We start from the raw sequence: 15,354 nt of genomic DNA on the forward strand, positions 1-15,354 counted from the left end.
AGTGAGTTCTAGGCATGGTGCTATTTCTGACCTTGGCAGGTAAGAGAGCTGTGGCTTACACATGTGCGGATAATGTGTGCTTATGTGCAGTGAGCTAACCATTCATATGTCATTCTGAAGGAGAGGAGAGGACAGGTTAGGATACCCTAAAACCTGTGTAGTCACCCCCTCCCAACCAGGCCTCAAGCCTCAAGACTTTTCAAAATTACTTTCTCAGTAGCTAAAAGCATTAGCTAAGCTTTTGCTCTGCTGTAACAAAGGTAGCCGAGAAGAACAATGTGTTGTGCTTCCCAGGCTTTAGTTGACCTTGCCAGCAGCACATCCAACTTGCAACTTTCTCCGGGAACAGCACCAGTAGTACGAGAGAGAGAAACAATTCTATGCAAGCTCAGGAGATTGGGAGGGAAGGGGGACTTGAAAGAATGGATAAAAAACTGCATGTAAAAATGTTTTCAGTTTGTGCTTGCTTGTGAGTTATCACACTTGCTCCTTCTGCTACCTGGAAGGTAGAATAAATAGCTCTTTCTCTGGTTTAACCCTTCGGTGTCTGTTGACTCCTTCTTCCCTTCCCCGGGCGCAATGCTCTTTCCACCCGTGAAAAAGGCCTAAAAAGGCTACAATTCATATATAGGTGAAGCATAAAGTGTTTTATTTTTGTGTTGCATTAAACACCTAATGACCCATTGCAATACAATGTTAATTTAACTCAGCAGAGCACAATGACTCCCTAAAGAATTACTTGCTTTTATTTGAATGGGTTCCCATCCTTTGCAAAGTGCTGTAAGATCTTTTTCGGCCATGTAAAATACGAGTACAACTTTCAGATGTTTCAGTGCCCTACCATAACAAAGATGATTTTGAGCAGGTGATCTGTGTGCCTGTTCAGTCTGCTGTCCAGAGATTGTGGTGGTGCAATTTCAAGACACATATTCTTGTAACCACATTTAGATGCACAGCTCTTCATACAAAGCAGGATGGTGAACCTGCATGTTGCTGGATGGTATCACAGCAAGGGAAGATGGGAGTTGTGGTTTAGGGTGTCAAGAGAATCCAGTGAGAAATGAAAATAGGAGAAGTTGCTGTATTTCACAGAATTGTCAGAGACCTGGAACAAAAACCATGCAAGCCAATTGGAGTCATATTTGTTATCTTTATTTTAGTCTGCAAACATCACAGAAAAAACTGCATTATTTCCTGACATTTTCCTTCCACTGAAATGTACTGAAATCAATCAGAACCTGGAGATCCAAGGAAGTGTATTCTAATAGCAGCCAATACCTTGGGATCTGTCTCAGAACAGCCCTGAAAAGGTCTGTTTATGTTAGACCATGATACAGAAAGACACTGCCAGAATAATGTATTTATATGCTTACCACTTTACGATTACGCATCATGAAGTGGGACTGAGGCAATCAAAAGCTTTTGCCAGAATAAATTGGTTAAGTCTTTAAGACGTTGCGTTCCAAATATATTTATCTCAATGTGATGTACAAAGTATAATAAAAACAACTAAAAACAGTTTTAAAAAGCACAAAAATAACCAGAGATGAATTTTAAAATTCTATGTTGGACAATAAAACACTATGTTAGACTAAAATAACTATATAGCTGCTTAACCCAGATCAAAACGTTTTAACGGGAGTTTAAGAGAAAGGAGTTGCCTGGCCAAACCTAACTGCTTCAGGCAATGGCACCAACTGCATCTCACTGGCTAGGGGGTCCAATATTGCTTCTTAAACTGTCATTACTTTAACATCTACCTCTCCATCAAACATAGCTTCTTGTTTAACTTGCAGGATTCCCTCTGAGTTTGTAGATTCTTGCTTAACCTGCTGGATTGCCTCTGAATTTGTAGATCCTGAAGGCAAATTAAGACTCTCATGTAGGCAGGCGGGGTCTTTTTGTTCAAACACTTCCAAATCTGAAAGGCAGGTAAGACTGTCCCCAGAAACATTTTCCTCCTGCTTAATCTGTACCTTCTTAATTTGACCATTTGTAATATGCATTGACATGTGATCCGTAAACTCCGTTTCAAAATAGTAGAATTTTTTACAGCCACTAAAGTTGCATGCGTAGGAAGCATCCCTAAAATGCTGGGCTTCGTGGTGGTAGAGCTGCCCCAAGTCACTGAAAACAATGTTACAGCCACTGAGCTCACATTTATAACACAGATTGTCGTGTTGCTGTTTGTGATGGAGCAACTCATTCACTGATCCAAACCTAGCATAGCAGCCCACTGACACACACATGTACGGCTGAGGGCCACTGTGAACATGTTCATGCTCCTGTAGATGGAAAGCCGAAACAAAATGCCGCCTGCAGTATGAACACCGCTCTCTCCTGTTTTTCATGTCCATGTAGTGCATTGCATTTTGATCATTTTCGTGTTCTGCTTTCAAGTGAACACTTAAGTACTTGAACTGCTTATACACCTTGGAGCAATCCGTGCCTGGGCATGGGTACTGGTCCCTGTCCTGCAAGTGACAGTTTTCTAGCTTACTAAACGTGATGTAATCCTGCGTCTCAGTTCTGGGTTGTTCTCCAAGAGCCACAGAAGCAATTCTGGCTAGACTGCTCATCGCCAGCCTCTCTTTCTTCAACAGCAACTTCTTCTTACCACGGTATTTCCTACTAGGAGGCATTTTTACATGTTCCATCACATGCGTCACAAAGACATCCTTCCTCTTGAACTTTTTTATACACACTGGGCATGTATAAGTGCCATCTTCCATATGCATCTTAGAATGGTGAAGTATTCTGGCCTCTATACATTCCTTTTTGCAAATAGCACAGAAAAATTTGTACTGAAGCCACCTCTGGTACCTTTCCGAGGACCCAATGGGCTTTTTAACTCTCACTTTAGGCTGATTTATTGTATCTTGACCTTCAGAATTATTATCTTCACTATCACTTAGGAAAACATCTAGCATAGCAGTTTCATTGAAAGACATCTTCCTGCAACTCAGATCATCCTCTGACTCAGAAACTTCTTTTCCTAACAACTTGAGACAGTGTCGCTTCAGAGTTTTCCAGTCCCAAAATTCTGGATCAAATGGCCAATACGCCTTTAAAGCCAACAGCAGCTCAAAACACAGGGAGTTTTTTCCATCCAATTTTTTATCTTGTTGCAGGTAGAGCTCTTCTAGTAGACTGTATCTTTCCTTGCTTGGCTCAAGTATGTATTCAGTGAGCTGGCATGCTCTTCTTACTTCGAGGTCTTCCGGCAGAAGGCATGCAATTGTTTTGCATACAGAGGTCTTCATGTCATCATTTTCATTTGATCGGAGCTGCAGGGCTCTCACACATAACAAAACAGACACAATAAGGCCTGATTCTTCTGCCTATAGGAAAGAAGAGAGCGCAAGTCAGATCTTAATTTAGCCCCCAGAGATCTATCTTAAAGACAAAAGGGAGAAAAATGAAAAGACTGGACAGGATATCTGGGTAAGATGCTCTTTCTTCAGATTTCTAGACATTTCATAGAATTGTAGAGTTGGAAGGGACCCTGAGGGTCATCTAGTCCAACCCCCTGCAATGCAGGAATCCTTTGCCCAATGTGAGGCTTGAACCCACAACCCTAAGAGTCTCATGCTCCACCGACAGAGCTATTCCTCTCAATCCAGAAGCGATTGCAGCAGATTTGGGGAACCCGTGGCCCTTCAAATGTTGCTGGACTCCCAGTTCCCATTAACCCCAGCAAGCATGGCCTATGGCCAGGGATGGTGAGAGTTGTAATTCAGAAACATCAGAATGGCCACATGTTCCCCATGCCTGGATTAGAGGGTTATATATAGATACATACTCTGGCATTTCTTATTTCAATCTTATTTCAATTTCTGCACCATCCACTTAATGTTCTAAGCCAAGCCAGGTCTTCTAGAGATAAAATGGAGAGATAAAAGCATAATCTGCTGAGTCAGATCCAAGGCTTATCAAGTTCAGTATCCTGTTTTCACTGAAACCTCTCTTTAATTGTTTTCTCAATGATGAACACATGATTAACATTCATTTTACAGAATGAATAACCCTAGAAGGAAAACCCTGATCCTAAACCTCTGCTGCTTTGAGGAATATCTTTGGACGAAGAAAATGCTAAGGAGTAAACCCTACACAAATCCGGAGTGGAGTCCCTAAGACAGTTGGATGGAGCCATCCAAGCTGGTGCCACTTATTGCTCTGCTTTCCTTTGGAGCACATCAGCAAGGCAGAGAAGGGGGTGTTGCTAATGCAATGGTTGGATTTCACCCCTGGAAGCACACTGCACTGACTCTGGAGATAGATGGGTGCCAACAACAACAACCTACAGATTGCTTCTAGCATATGGAGTAGTCAGTCAATGACACTTTGCAAAAAAAAAATATTATAGACAAATTTTATACCTTCTTTTGTATCTTCTATTCAAAAAGGTGACTCTTTGCTCCTTAGTTTATTCATTAACCCACAGGGAGAGGCACAGATGTCTTGCTATATGTCATGCAGTGGTAGATTCCCTGTGATTCAGCTCTACGCTTCCCTAGCGAACCAGAGACTAAGAAGTATTCTGTTGCTTAGACAACCCATAGGTTGCTAAGTTGCAACTGTTAGTACCTATTTTTTCTTAAAGGGCTAGATGTTCTTAATAAGTGCTCACTGGGGAAAGCAAGCTCTGGCACTCAGTTTCCAATCCCCTGCCTTTTGCATACACAACCTTCCCATGATTTTAAAAAGAAAGATGATACCCTACCTGTAGATTATGATATAATGCACTAACACAGCTGAACCATGAATTGCTGTAAGCTTCAAGGAGTGTCTCTCACAGTTGTATTAAAATCTAAGAACAGGATGCGGTCTCTAAAGTCACCTAGGCTAACCCCTCTTCTGATCTTCACAATGACATGTTGCACAACTTCTATGGACTGGAGCACTTCCAACCATCACTTCTATTTTATAATAATTTCTGTTAAATTTTCAAATTTTACATTTCAAAACAAACATTTTACAAACTTTTAAATATCCAATGACTTCCCTTCTTCTGCTTCATTTTACATATCATGCATTCCCACATATTTTCCATGCAAATAAGTTTTCCACTTTTACATCAATCAAAAATTATTTACTCTGTTGTATTTATCTTAGTGCTGCCAGTGTTTTCAGCTTTATAGTTATTTTCCATATATTCAACAAATGTTTTCCACTCTTCTTTAAATATATGTTCTTCTTGCTCTCTTATTCTATTTGTTAAATCTACCACTCCTCTTTAGCTGGGACCTCGTTCACTTTCCATTTGGGGGCTAACAAAACATGGGCACAGTTGTTGCATAAATAAATAATTTTTTCTGACACCTAGGAATTTCTGTTTGGGTTATTCCCAAACCTCCAACAATCACTTCTTAAACCACAGCAATTGAGCAACAACCTCACAGCAACAATGCACACACATCATTCATTTTGAAGAGAAAGGCTGCTATTTTAAGTACAGCAGCTTAACACCATCATATGTCACTAAGTAAACTGTGACTAATTGTCATGTGTCTAAGGTGCTCTTTTACAGCAATTTCCCGTGCATGTGTTAAATCAAAGAATCATAGTAGAGTTGGAAGGGACCATGAGGGTCATCTAGTCCAACCCCTTGCAATGCAGGAATCTTTTGCCCAATGTAAGGCTTGAACCCACAACCATGAAATTAAGTGTCTACCTGTAGCCTTTTCAGGCTTTGCCCATGGATTGGAAGAGCATTGCGCCCGGGAGAGGGAAGTAGGAGTCAAGCAGACACTCAAGGGTTGATTCAGAGAAAGAGCTTTATTGCTACCATCCGGGCTGGTAGAAGGAGCAAGTGTGATAACTCACAAGCTTTAGCACAAATTTTACAGTCATTTGCACAGAGCATATATTCCTTCCAGTTCCCTCCCCCTTCTCCCCCTCCTCAGGAGTCTTGCCTCATGAGTTTCCCTGAGCATGAACAGAAAGCTCCTGTCTGGAGACTCTTGGCGCCCTTCCCAGGAAAAAGGGGGTTGAGAAGCCAAGGGGGTTGAGAAGTCTTTCGTTTCAGCGTGCCCAATATTTGTTGCAACTGGGTAAGAAAAGACTCAGTTTCCAGGCCTGCTTATGCTTGGCACTGACAGAGCCTATTCATTAGCTTTTTGAAGCTTTCTTGTACTGATAAAAATAACGTTTTGCTTATGCAGCAGCATCTTGTGAGAAAGCAGAGAAAATCTGAAGCTGTGGATTTTTAGAAGAGAGAAAGGGGAAATTTGGTTTTGAGGCCTGGTGTGAAGTCTTGAGGCCTGGGGTGACTTCGGGGTGACTTCACAGACAGGATTTGGGTATCCTGTCCCTTCATACCGACTAAGTCATGTTAGTATACGTTTTTTAGTGTTCTTCTCCTATTTTTCATATTTCTATTAGTCACAGGTGCCCTGTACACTTTGCCTAGGGGCAGGACTTGCAGAATTGAACTGTAGAATTTGATCATTACAGCCTTTCCCCCAGCTTTGCTCCAATTCATCCCCAACCAGAATGACCAGCAGTCAGGTGTGGTGGGAGTTGTAGTCCAAAAAATCAGGACAGCACAAGGCTGAGAAGGCAGATTTTAAAAGTCACATAACAAATGCAAGGCAAGTACAGCACTGTTGCTTTAAAGTTTGGGATCACAAGCCCAGCTAGTTCATATAGCTAGCCAAGAATAAGCCATTAACAAAGGTACTGATTGCGGGTCATTAGCACAACAAAGAGAGAGACTCCTGGATCTGTGCAAAGCAGGGGTTGCCAAGGTGATCAGGTAGGGGAGTGATGTCACAGTAAAAGATGTGCAGGTTTGAGGAAGGGGGGGCAGAGGATAGAAGGGTTTAGTGAGGTGTGTTGGAAGAAGGGTGGGCAACAAAGGGTGGACCTCCATGAGCTGCTGGGCAGAGCAAATGGCCAACTGCTGCTTTAGGCTTAAGCTATGGCAAGAGCCATGAGAGATACTCTTGGGATATAATGCTCTGCACTCCTTCACTGCAGACTTCCAGGTGTAAATATGTTAAATGAACCTTCAAAGGCACTAGTCTCTGTTGTACCTCGATCTTCCCAACAACCCTTGGTGAGCGCCTAGAACCCCCTGGAATCTCAGTGCACATTTTAGCAGAGATTGTGCTGGGGTGTGCAACCTTCCTAACTGTATTTACAAAACGGCAAAAGGTTTCCAACCCATCCTGCATATTCTCAGCCATAGAAGTTTTGATGCAACACCCCTGTCCCCTGCACACAGGAAACAAGGGCCTCTTCATATCTTGATGCTATTAGAACAGACCTAACAAAAGGCTACAGGGACCTACCAAAGTTCCCCCATGCCCCCTAACATCCGATCCAGGCATATTGGTTTAAAAAGGAAAAACACTAAGAAAGATTAATTTCTCCTAAACTAAGCATGGACTGACTGATTCATTCATTCATTCATTCATTCATTCACACTCACTCACTCACTCACTCTCTTATACACTCAACCAGCCCACCCGTGGCCCCCAGCCTCAAAGAAAAGTTCACTTCCGATTTAAAGGAAGCCCACATTCCTCCTGATGGGAGAGACGCGCGTCCCACAAGATTGCAGGGGCCCTCATCCTGGGATCAGAGTTTACTTTTGTTATAAAGCGACCCTCCCTCCTGTTTTAAAAGAAAGCCGACTTCCTGCAGGGTTGGGACCCTTCCCCACCAGCGGCCCCGGTTTCTCACGAGGCTGGGTTCAAGAGGGTCTGTCTGGGAGGGAGGACGTAAGTGGGAAAAGGAAGAAACGGAAGGCACTCTCCCCACCTCCCAAAAAAGTCCCAATGAAAAGGAGAGCTGCCTTCCCTTCTCAGCCCTGCGCACCTCTTTTCTTTTGGAAGACAAGAGGGACGGGAAAACCCTATCCCACCACTGGAAAAACTTGGCTGCCATGCAACAACCACCCCTGGGGCCACGGGAGCCCCTCAGGCTGCCGAGAGGGGGAAGCCCCCCAGCCCGCCCCCGGTGGGCACAACGGAACTTGCTTCCGAGGAAACCTGCCCAGGCTTGTCTGCCAGTCAGTCACTCACCGTTCCTGGTCGGTCTGTTGGGCTGCCTGCCGAGGGAGAGAGAGGCGGAGGCGGAATGGGAAGGGAGGAGGAGGAAGAAAAAGCAGAGCTCCGAGTCCCCCCATTGAAAGCTGAGACAATCGCGCGCCGCCCGGGGGCGGGTCGGCTTTAAAAAGAACAAACCGAATATGCGCGTGCGTATTTGCGCTCTCCCTCCACAACCCATACATAAAAAGGAATAGGAAGGATACCAGCCAACCGGAGCTGGGGCTCTCGTGACGTCCCGTACGGCCAGCGGGAGTTGATTGGCGGCCGCGGGGAAAAAGGGGAGCGGGGCTAGGACAGAAGCCGAGGGGCGGGGGGAATAAAGTAATGAAGAGGGAAGGCGGGAAGAGAGGGAGGCAGTCAGATCAGCGTCCCAGCCACACAGCGCATCGCGGAAAGTTTTATAGATATAAAGAGTATAAGATAGATAGATAGATAGATAGATAGATAGATAGATAGATAGATAGATAGATATCTTATACTCTTTATATCTATAAATATATAGATAGATAGATAGATAGATAGATAGATGTATATAAGTTTTTTCAGCCTAGTTCTATTCTGGGCCTGTGAATAAACAAGAGCTGTTTGAAGGATTGCTGTGTCGTCTGACATGTTCACCCACAACAAGATTGCTGCCCGCCATGCATTCTACCACCGGAACCAGGCAGAGGGGGAATCAATTAACAACTACACCGCCGCCCTCCGACAGGCCGCAATGCACTGTGAGTTCCGAGACTTAGACGATGCCCTGATGGATCGCATCGTCTGCGGGGTCCGGGACATCCGTCTGCAACGGCGTCTCCTCGCCAAGCCAGACCTCACGCTGCAGAAAGCCATTGAGGAGGCCGTGGCCTCGGAAGCTGCTGAACGCTCCGCCCAGGAGATCCTCAAGGCCAGCAGGCCGCTTCTTGCTAGGAAGCCAGTTCCAGTGCATCATGAAGAGGCCAGCAGTGACGAGGCATCCTCCAGTGAAGACGATGACGTGCACCAAACAAAGCGGGAGCGCGAGAAGTTCAAACAGAAGTCCAAGGGCCAGTCAGAATGTGCCGGCTGTGGAGGCAACCATTCCCGTGCCAAGTGTCAATTCAGAGACGCCATCTGTCGTAAATGTTCCAGAAGGGGCCACATCGCTAAGGTCTGCCGATCGGCTCTGTCCGACACCCGCCCTTCACCGACTCACAAGTCCAAGTCTTCACTTCAGTCCGCCAAGGAAAGCTCCAGTCCGCCAAGGAAAGCTGTTTCGCTCTCACCAACTGCCACTGCCTGTCCGGAACCACGATTGGCCAAACAGACTCGCCTATGTGACGCAAGCTGAACGTCACTGTGCTCATTGAAGGAGCTCTGTGTGACATGGAGATCAACACCGGGTCTGCCCTGTCCATCGTGTCTTGGAGCACCATCAAAAGACTCGTACACAGAGTGTCCAAAAGGCAACTTGACTCTCACCACATACACCTGAGAGACTACCAGGGAAACGACATTCCCGTGGTAGGCGTTGGCCGGTTCCGGATCACTTTCAATGATTTTTCGGGCCTGCTCCGACTGGTGGTGGTCAGCGGCCAAGCCTCCTAGGGCTAGACTGGTTTGATGCCCTCGGCCTGGAAGTCACCGGTATCAACTCCATCTCTAACACAGAGACTGAGGGTCTGATCAAAGAATTTGCTGATGTTTTTGACGGCACTTTGGGTCAATATACAGGTACGCCCATCTCCTTTAGCCTTGATCCACAAGTCACCCCCATCAAGCTAAAGCCACACCAGGTTCTGTTTGCTCTCAAGGCTAAGGTGCACGAACAACTGGACAAGCTGATTGCCCAAGGAGTTTTGGAGCTGGCTGACCACGCCAAGTGGGAAACCCCCATCGTCACGCCTGTCAAGCCAGACGGGTCGGTAAGAATCTGTGCCGACTACAAGTGCATGATCAACAAAGCACTTCAGCAGCACGCTTACCCGGTTCCTGTTGTCCACCACCTGCTGCATTCCCTGGGTGAGGGTAAGGTCTTCGCTAAGCTGGACCTTGCCCAAGCCTATCAACAACTGCCTGTTGACAATGCCACCGCTGAAGCCCAGGCAATCGTTACCCACCGAGGGGCATTCCATTGCCACCGTTTGCAGTTCAGGGAGAGTGTGGCTCCTGGCATCTTCCAAAGCCTTATGGAGCGTCTCCTGCAAGGGCTTCCGGGCGTGGTGCTGTATTTTAATGACATCTTGGTGTCCACAGACTTGCACCAGCAACTGTTCGAGTGCCTCCGCACCATGCTGACCAGGTTTCAGGAGGCTGGGCTCAAGGTAAAGAAGGAGAAGTGCCAGATCGCTGTTCCACAGGTGGAGCTCCTGGGCTATCTTATCAACACCTCCGGCCTTCACCTGGCAACATCCAAGATCCACGCTATCCAGCAGGCCCCCATCCCAAAGAACAAGATGGAGTTGCAGGCGTTACTGGGACTGCTGAACTTTTATAACATGTTCCTGCCCCACAAAGCGATGGTAGCCGAGCCTCTTCACCGACTCCTCAGCACGAAGACACCTTGGTCCTGGGGTCATCGGGAGATGGCAGCCTTCAACGTGGTCAAGGCTCTCCTTTCATCGGACAGTGTGCTGGTACAGTACAGTGAAGCCAGGCTGCTGGTCCTTGCCTGCGATGCCTCACCTTTTGGCATCTGCGCTGTCCTCAGTCACCGTTTTCCAGACAGAAGAGAAGCACTGCTCACTTATTTTTGCAGGACGCTATCTCCGACCGAACGGAATTACAGCCAGCTCGACAAGGAGGCACTGGCACTTGTGGCTGGAGTGAAGAGGTTCCATGAATACCTCTACGGCAGAACTTTTGACCTCATCACTGACCACAAGCCACTCGTGGGCCTCCTCGCCGGTGATCGTCCAACTCCACCGGTCCTCTTGCCGCGCATGCTGCAATGGACTGTTTTCCTGGCTGCCTACCATTACCAGCTCGTCCATCGCCCGGGGAAATCAATGGACCATGCCGACGCCCTCAGCCGTTCCCTCTTCCAGTGTTTGTGGAAGACCCGGCTCCTGCTTCAGTTTCCTTCAGTCAGAGGGGTATTCAAACGTAGCCCTGCATTGTTACTGATGTTAATGCTTATTAGAAAATAAAAAGTGTTATAAAGTTTATATTTCTTGGTGGAAGGTGAAGAGGAGGTGGGCTGAAGTGGACACATATGAATGTGAATTGTTGTACTGACCTTAAACTCTTGAGATATAAGTGGGGTATTTTTTTAAGCATTATATATGTATTTACTGTTTTTTATTTATTTAGTTGGCAAGAGATGACATTGCCAGGAGATCCTGTGACCAATTTGCTCCTGGGCTCCTCATAGTGTTAAAAATACCATTTTCCTGAATGGTGAGTAAAGGCTACTGACAGTCAGGGGAGAATTCAATCTGGCCTGAACAGGCCAGAGGAGGTGACAAGGAAAATTAGAAAGATAAAGGTTAATATATTTAAAATAATAAACTGGGAATACAGTAGTACCTCAGGTTAAGTACTTAATTTGTTCCGGAGGTCCATTCTTAACCTGAAACTGTTCTTAACCTGAAGCACCACTTTAGCTAATGGGGCCTCCTGCTGATGCCGTGCCGCCAGAGCACGATTTCTGTTCTCATCCTGAAGCAAAGTTCTTAACCTGAAACACTATTTCTGGGTTAGCGGAGTCTGTAACCTGAAGCGTATGTAACCTGAAAGCGTATGTAACCCGAGGTACCACTGTACTGTATAAAGAAATGGGATAATAGGAGGTAAAATAAGAAGTAGGGATAAAATAAGTTGGCAGTTTGTGTGGAGGATAAGATAGAAGTATGAAAAATGGGGAGAACTGGGAGCTCAATACCATTTGCATCTGGCACAGATTTCTTAATGGCTCACCACCTTCCTTTGTTCAATTAACAACTCATGCTTACTTGCCATTATCAGGTTGAAAAGGCTACTGGGTTGAGGATTCAGAGGGCTTGATTAAATTCTAACCCTATACTGATTCTAGGAATTTAGGACAGCCCCCCCTCCCACAACAAAAACTATAAAAATACCCAACTCCATCAACCATTCTTCATAAGGCTTGGTGATGCCCAAAGTGATTTTACATCTTTATTAGTAAAACAGGATCACAGGCATAGACCCTTCCCCAAGCCTAAGAAGTCCAGAGGCAAGTTTAAAAGTCCCTGGAGTTTGCAGAAAGATTGCTTGGAGGGCCAGAGAATAGAGACTACCTTCAGAGAGTCATGTAGGGGGAGCTCAAGGAGAGATGAACAATGCTAAAACCTTAAATAGGTTTTCAGGGGTTCCAAAAGTGTGTCTAGACAAGTTGGCATGCTGGCCAATGAGAAGGGGTCAAAATGAGAGAATGTAGGTGTGCTTAGGCATAGTTTCTAGAGCAGTGTTTCCCAACCTTTTTTGGGCAAAGGCACACTTGTTTGATGAAAAAAATCTCGAGGCACACCACCATTACAGCCCCGTGACGTCAGCGCGCAGCGTCACGCTGGGAGGGACGCACGAAAGTGTAAGTTTCAATTTTTCCCCCTCCCCCTTGCCGGGGAACCTCCAAGCTTTGGGGGTGGGGGGGGGAGGAGGCAGCAAAGCGAGGCAGGAAGGAGAGCGCGGCTTGGCTGGGTGAGCTTTGGCAGGGGCAGGGAATGAGAGCCGCGAGGCGGGTGCTGCGGACGGAGGCGCTGCCCGCCGAGCTCGCAGGCAGCCAGGCAGGCAGACGGCGAGAGCCCCGCGCTGGGCGGCCTCTCCTCGCCGCCGCCGCCCCGCCTCTCGCCGCCCGACTCGCCCGCCTCCCTCCAGGCAACATCTCGCGGCACACTAGTGTGCCGCGGAACAGTGGTTGGGAAACACTGTTCTAGAGAGAAGACCACAGTAATGTAATACAGGTGTTTCTGATAAGAAGTCTGTTGGGCCACACAAATAAACAAGGATCACTCATCCTGAAGGCTGGTCCTCCTGAATAGCTTTATCTATCAGAAGGAGTGACTTCCTGATTCTATGGTTCTATCTGGTCTGCATCTACATTTCTATAGAATTTCTGGTTGGATTTCTTTTGAAGCCTACCTCCATAGCTCCATGAAGGGACTTTTAGATGCAAAAATCCTGCATATGGTGACCTTTTGTTTACCCTTCATTTTACCTTTTTACCAATCTAGCTTCCTGGTGAGTAAATCAAGGAAATTTCTGGTTCCTCATGACCTCACTGGTAAGAAGGTAAAGCATAGAGAAATCAAACTATAAGACTATGCATATTGTCAAGGTGGGATGGTCTTTTCTCATGGTTCTTTGCTTGAGCCAAAGATATAGATAGATAGATGAGACATAAATGCCATATAGAAAGGTTAGCCTAATAAAAGTATTGCCCAACTAGGGTTGCCACTTTTGTTCTGGCAAAATACAGGGCCGGGAAGGGCAGTTGGCGGCAATTTTTCCATCTCGCGTTAAAGTGACTCCCCCCCCCCATACTTTTAATTGATTTTCATAGATTCCTCCAAGTTGGTAGGCCCACCACCTGCCTCCTTGATCCGTGCCCGTCTTGGCTGATTAGGGAGTGTCCAGATGTTGCGCGGACCCCCCTGGTTGAAATTATCAATTTGTCCCTTGACACGGGGACATTCCCAGGGGAACTGAAGGAAACAGTGGTGCGTCCACTCTTAAAGAAAACTTCATTAGATCCCTTAGACCTATCCAATTACCGCCCAATTTCAAATCTTCCATACCTGGGTAAGGTAATTGAGAGAGCGGTTGCTGAACAGCTTGGTAGGTTTCTGGAGGAAACATCGGCATTAGATCCATTTCAGTCCGGTTTCCGTCCTGGTTTTGGGACGGAGACGGCTCTGGTTGCCCTAACAGATGATATCCGTAGACAACTGGATCGAGGCGGGTCAGGACTGCTGATCCTTTTAGATTTGTCAGCAGCCTTTGACATGGTCGATCATGATCTTCTGGACCATCGCCTTGCAGACGTGGGGATACAGGGCATAGCCCGTAACTGGTTGTGCTCTTTTATCTCTGGTCGGGGACAGAGGGTGGCACTAGGGAGGGAAATGTCGTCACGCCACTCCTTGGTGTGTGGAGTGCCGCAGGGCGCAATTCTCTCCCCAATGCTTTTTAACATCTTTATGCGCCCCCTTGCCCAGATTATCCGGAGCTTTGGGCTGGGCTGTCATCAATATGCTGATGACACTCAGCTCTATCTACTGATGGATGGCCACACCAACTCGGCCCCTTACACACTGACCAGATGCTTGGAAGCTGTGGCTGGATGGTTTCGTGGGAGCCGATTGAAACTAAATCCTTCGAAGACAGAGGTCCTATGGCTAGGTCGGGATAGCATGGGGATGAGAGACCAACTCCCTTCTCTTGCGGGGGCCCAATTAGTGCCATTGCCTTCCGTTAAGAGTTTGGGTGTAATCCTTGACGCCTCCCTTTCCATGGAGGCGCAAGTCACAGCAACAGCCAAGGCAACATTTTTCCACCTTCGCCGCATCAAGCAGTTGGTCCCTTACCTTTCCCGCCCCGACCTGGCCACAGTGATCCATGCGACAGTCATCTCCAGGCTTGACTACTGTAACTCGCTCTACGCGGGGCTGCCCTTGAAGCTGTCCCAGAAACTCCAGCGGGTACAGAATGCTGCAGCGAGGCTCCTCACGGGGTCTCTGCCATGGGAGCATATTCATCCAGTGCTTTTCAAGCTGCACTGGCTCCCAGTGGAGTACAGGGTCAGATTTAAGGTGCTGCTTTTGACCTTTAAAGCCCTTCACGGCCTTGGACCCTCGTACCTACGGGACCGCCTCGCCTGGTATGCCCCACGGAGAGCCTCAAGGTCCATAAATAACAACACCCTAGTGGTCCCAGGCCCTAAGGAAGTTAGATTGGCTTCAACCAGAGCCAGGGCCTTTTCAGCACTGGCCCCAACTTGGTGGAACGCTCTGTCTCATGAGACCAGGGCCCTGCAGGATCTGATCTCTTTCCGCAGGGCCTGTAAGACAGAGTTGTTCCGCCTGGCCTTTGGATTGGAGCCAATTTGATTCCCTCCGCCCCCTTTTTCTTTTTTCTTTTCCTTCTCCTGCAATGAGGCTTCATTTTAATATTTTAATGTTCCATTATTTTAATGTTGTATTTTATTTTTGTTTTTAAGTTGTAATCACTCATCTTGTTTTTATTATTGCTTGTAAGCCGCTCTGAGCCCGGCCTTGGCTGGGGAGGGCGGGGTATAAATAAAAAAATATTATTATAATTATTATTATTATTATACAATTTAACAAATTCAATTCAAGATCAGTGACTTCAAAGC

General features: G+C 46.6%; 1 long non-coding RNA gene across 6 annotated transcripts; it reads right to left on the bottom strand.

Moving 5' to 3' along the window:
- Positions 1-1,130: 1,130 nt before the first annotated feature.
- Positions 1,131-8,234, bottom strand: LOC308591345. Of its 6 annotated transcripts, XR_014010110.1 has the most exons (4): positions 8,031-8,136; positions 4,724-4,919; positions 3,803-3,876; positions 1,131-3,341 (listed from the first exon to the last, which is right to left on the bottom strand). It is a non-coding gene; the product is annotated as an uncharacterized lncRNA (long non-coding RNA). The 6 variants fall into 6 exon arrangements; XR_014010108.1 differs by lacking the exon at positions 4,724-4,919 and having other exon boundaries at positions 8,031-8,234; XR_014010111.1 differs by lacking the exon at positions 4,724-4,919 and having other exon boundaries at positions 3,803-3,873; positions 8,031-8,113.
- Between the last annotated feature and the right edge of the window lie 7,120 nt (positions 8,235-15,354).

Source organism: Podarcis bocagei (assembly GCF_964188305.1).
Source record: "Podarcis bocagei genome assembly, chromosome: 7".
Classification (NCBI taxonomy): Eukaryota; Metazoa; Chordata; class Lepidosauria; order Squamata; family Lacertidae; genus Podarcis; species Podarcis bocagei.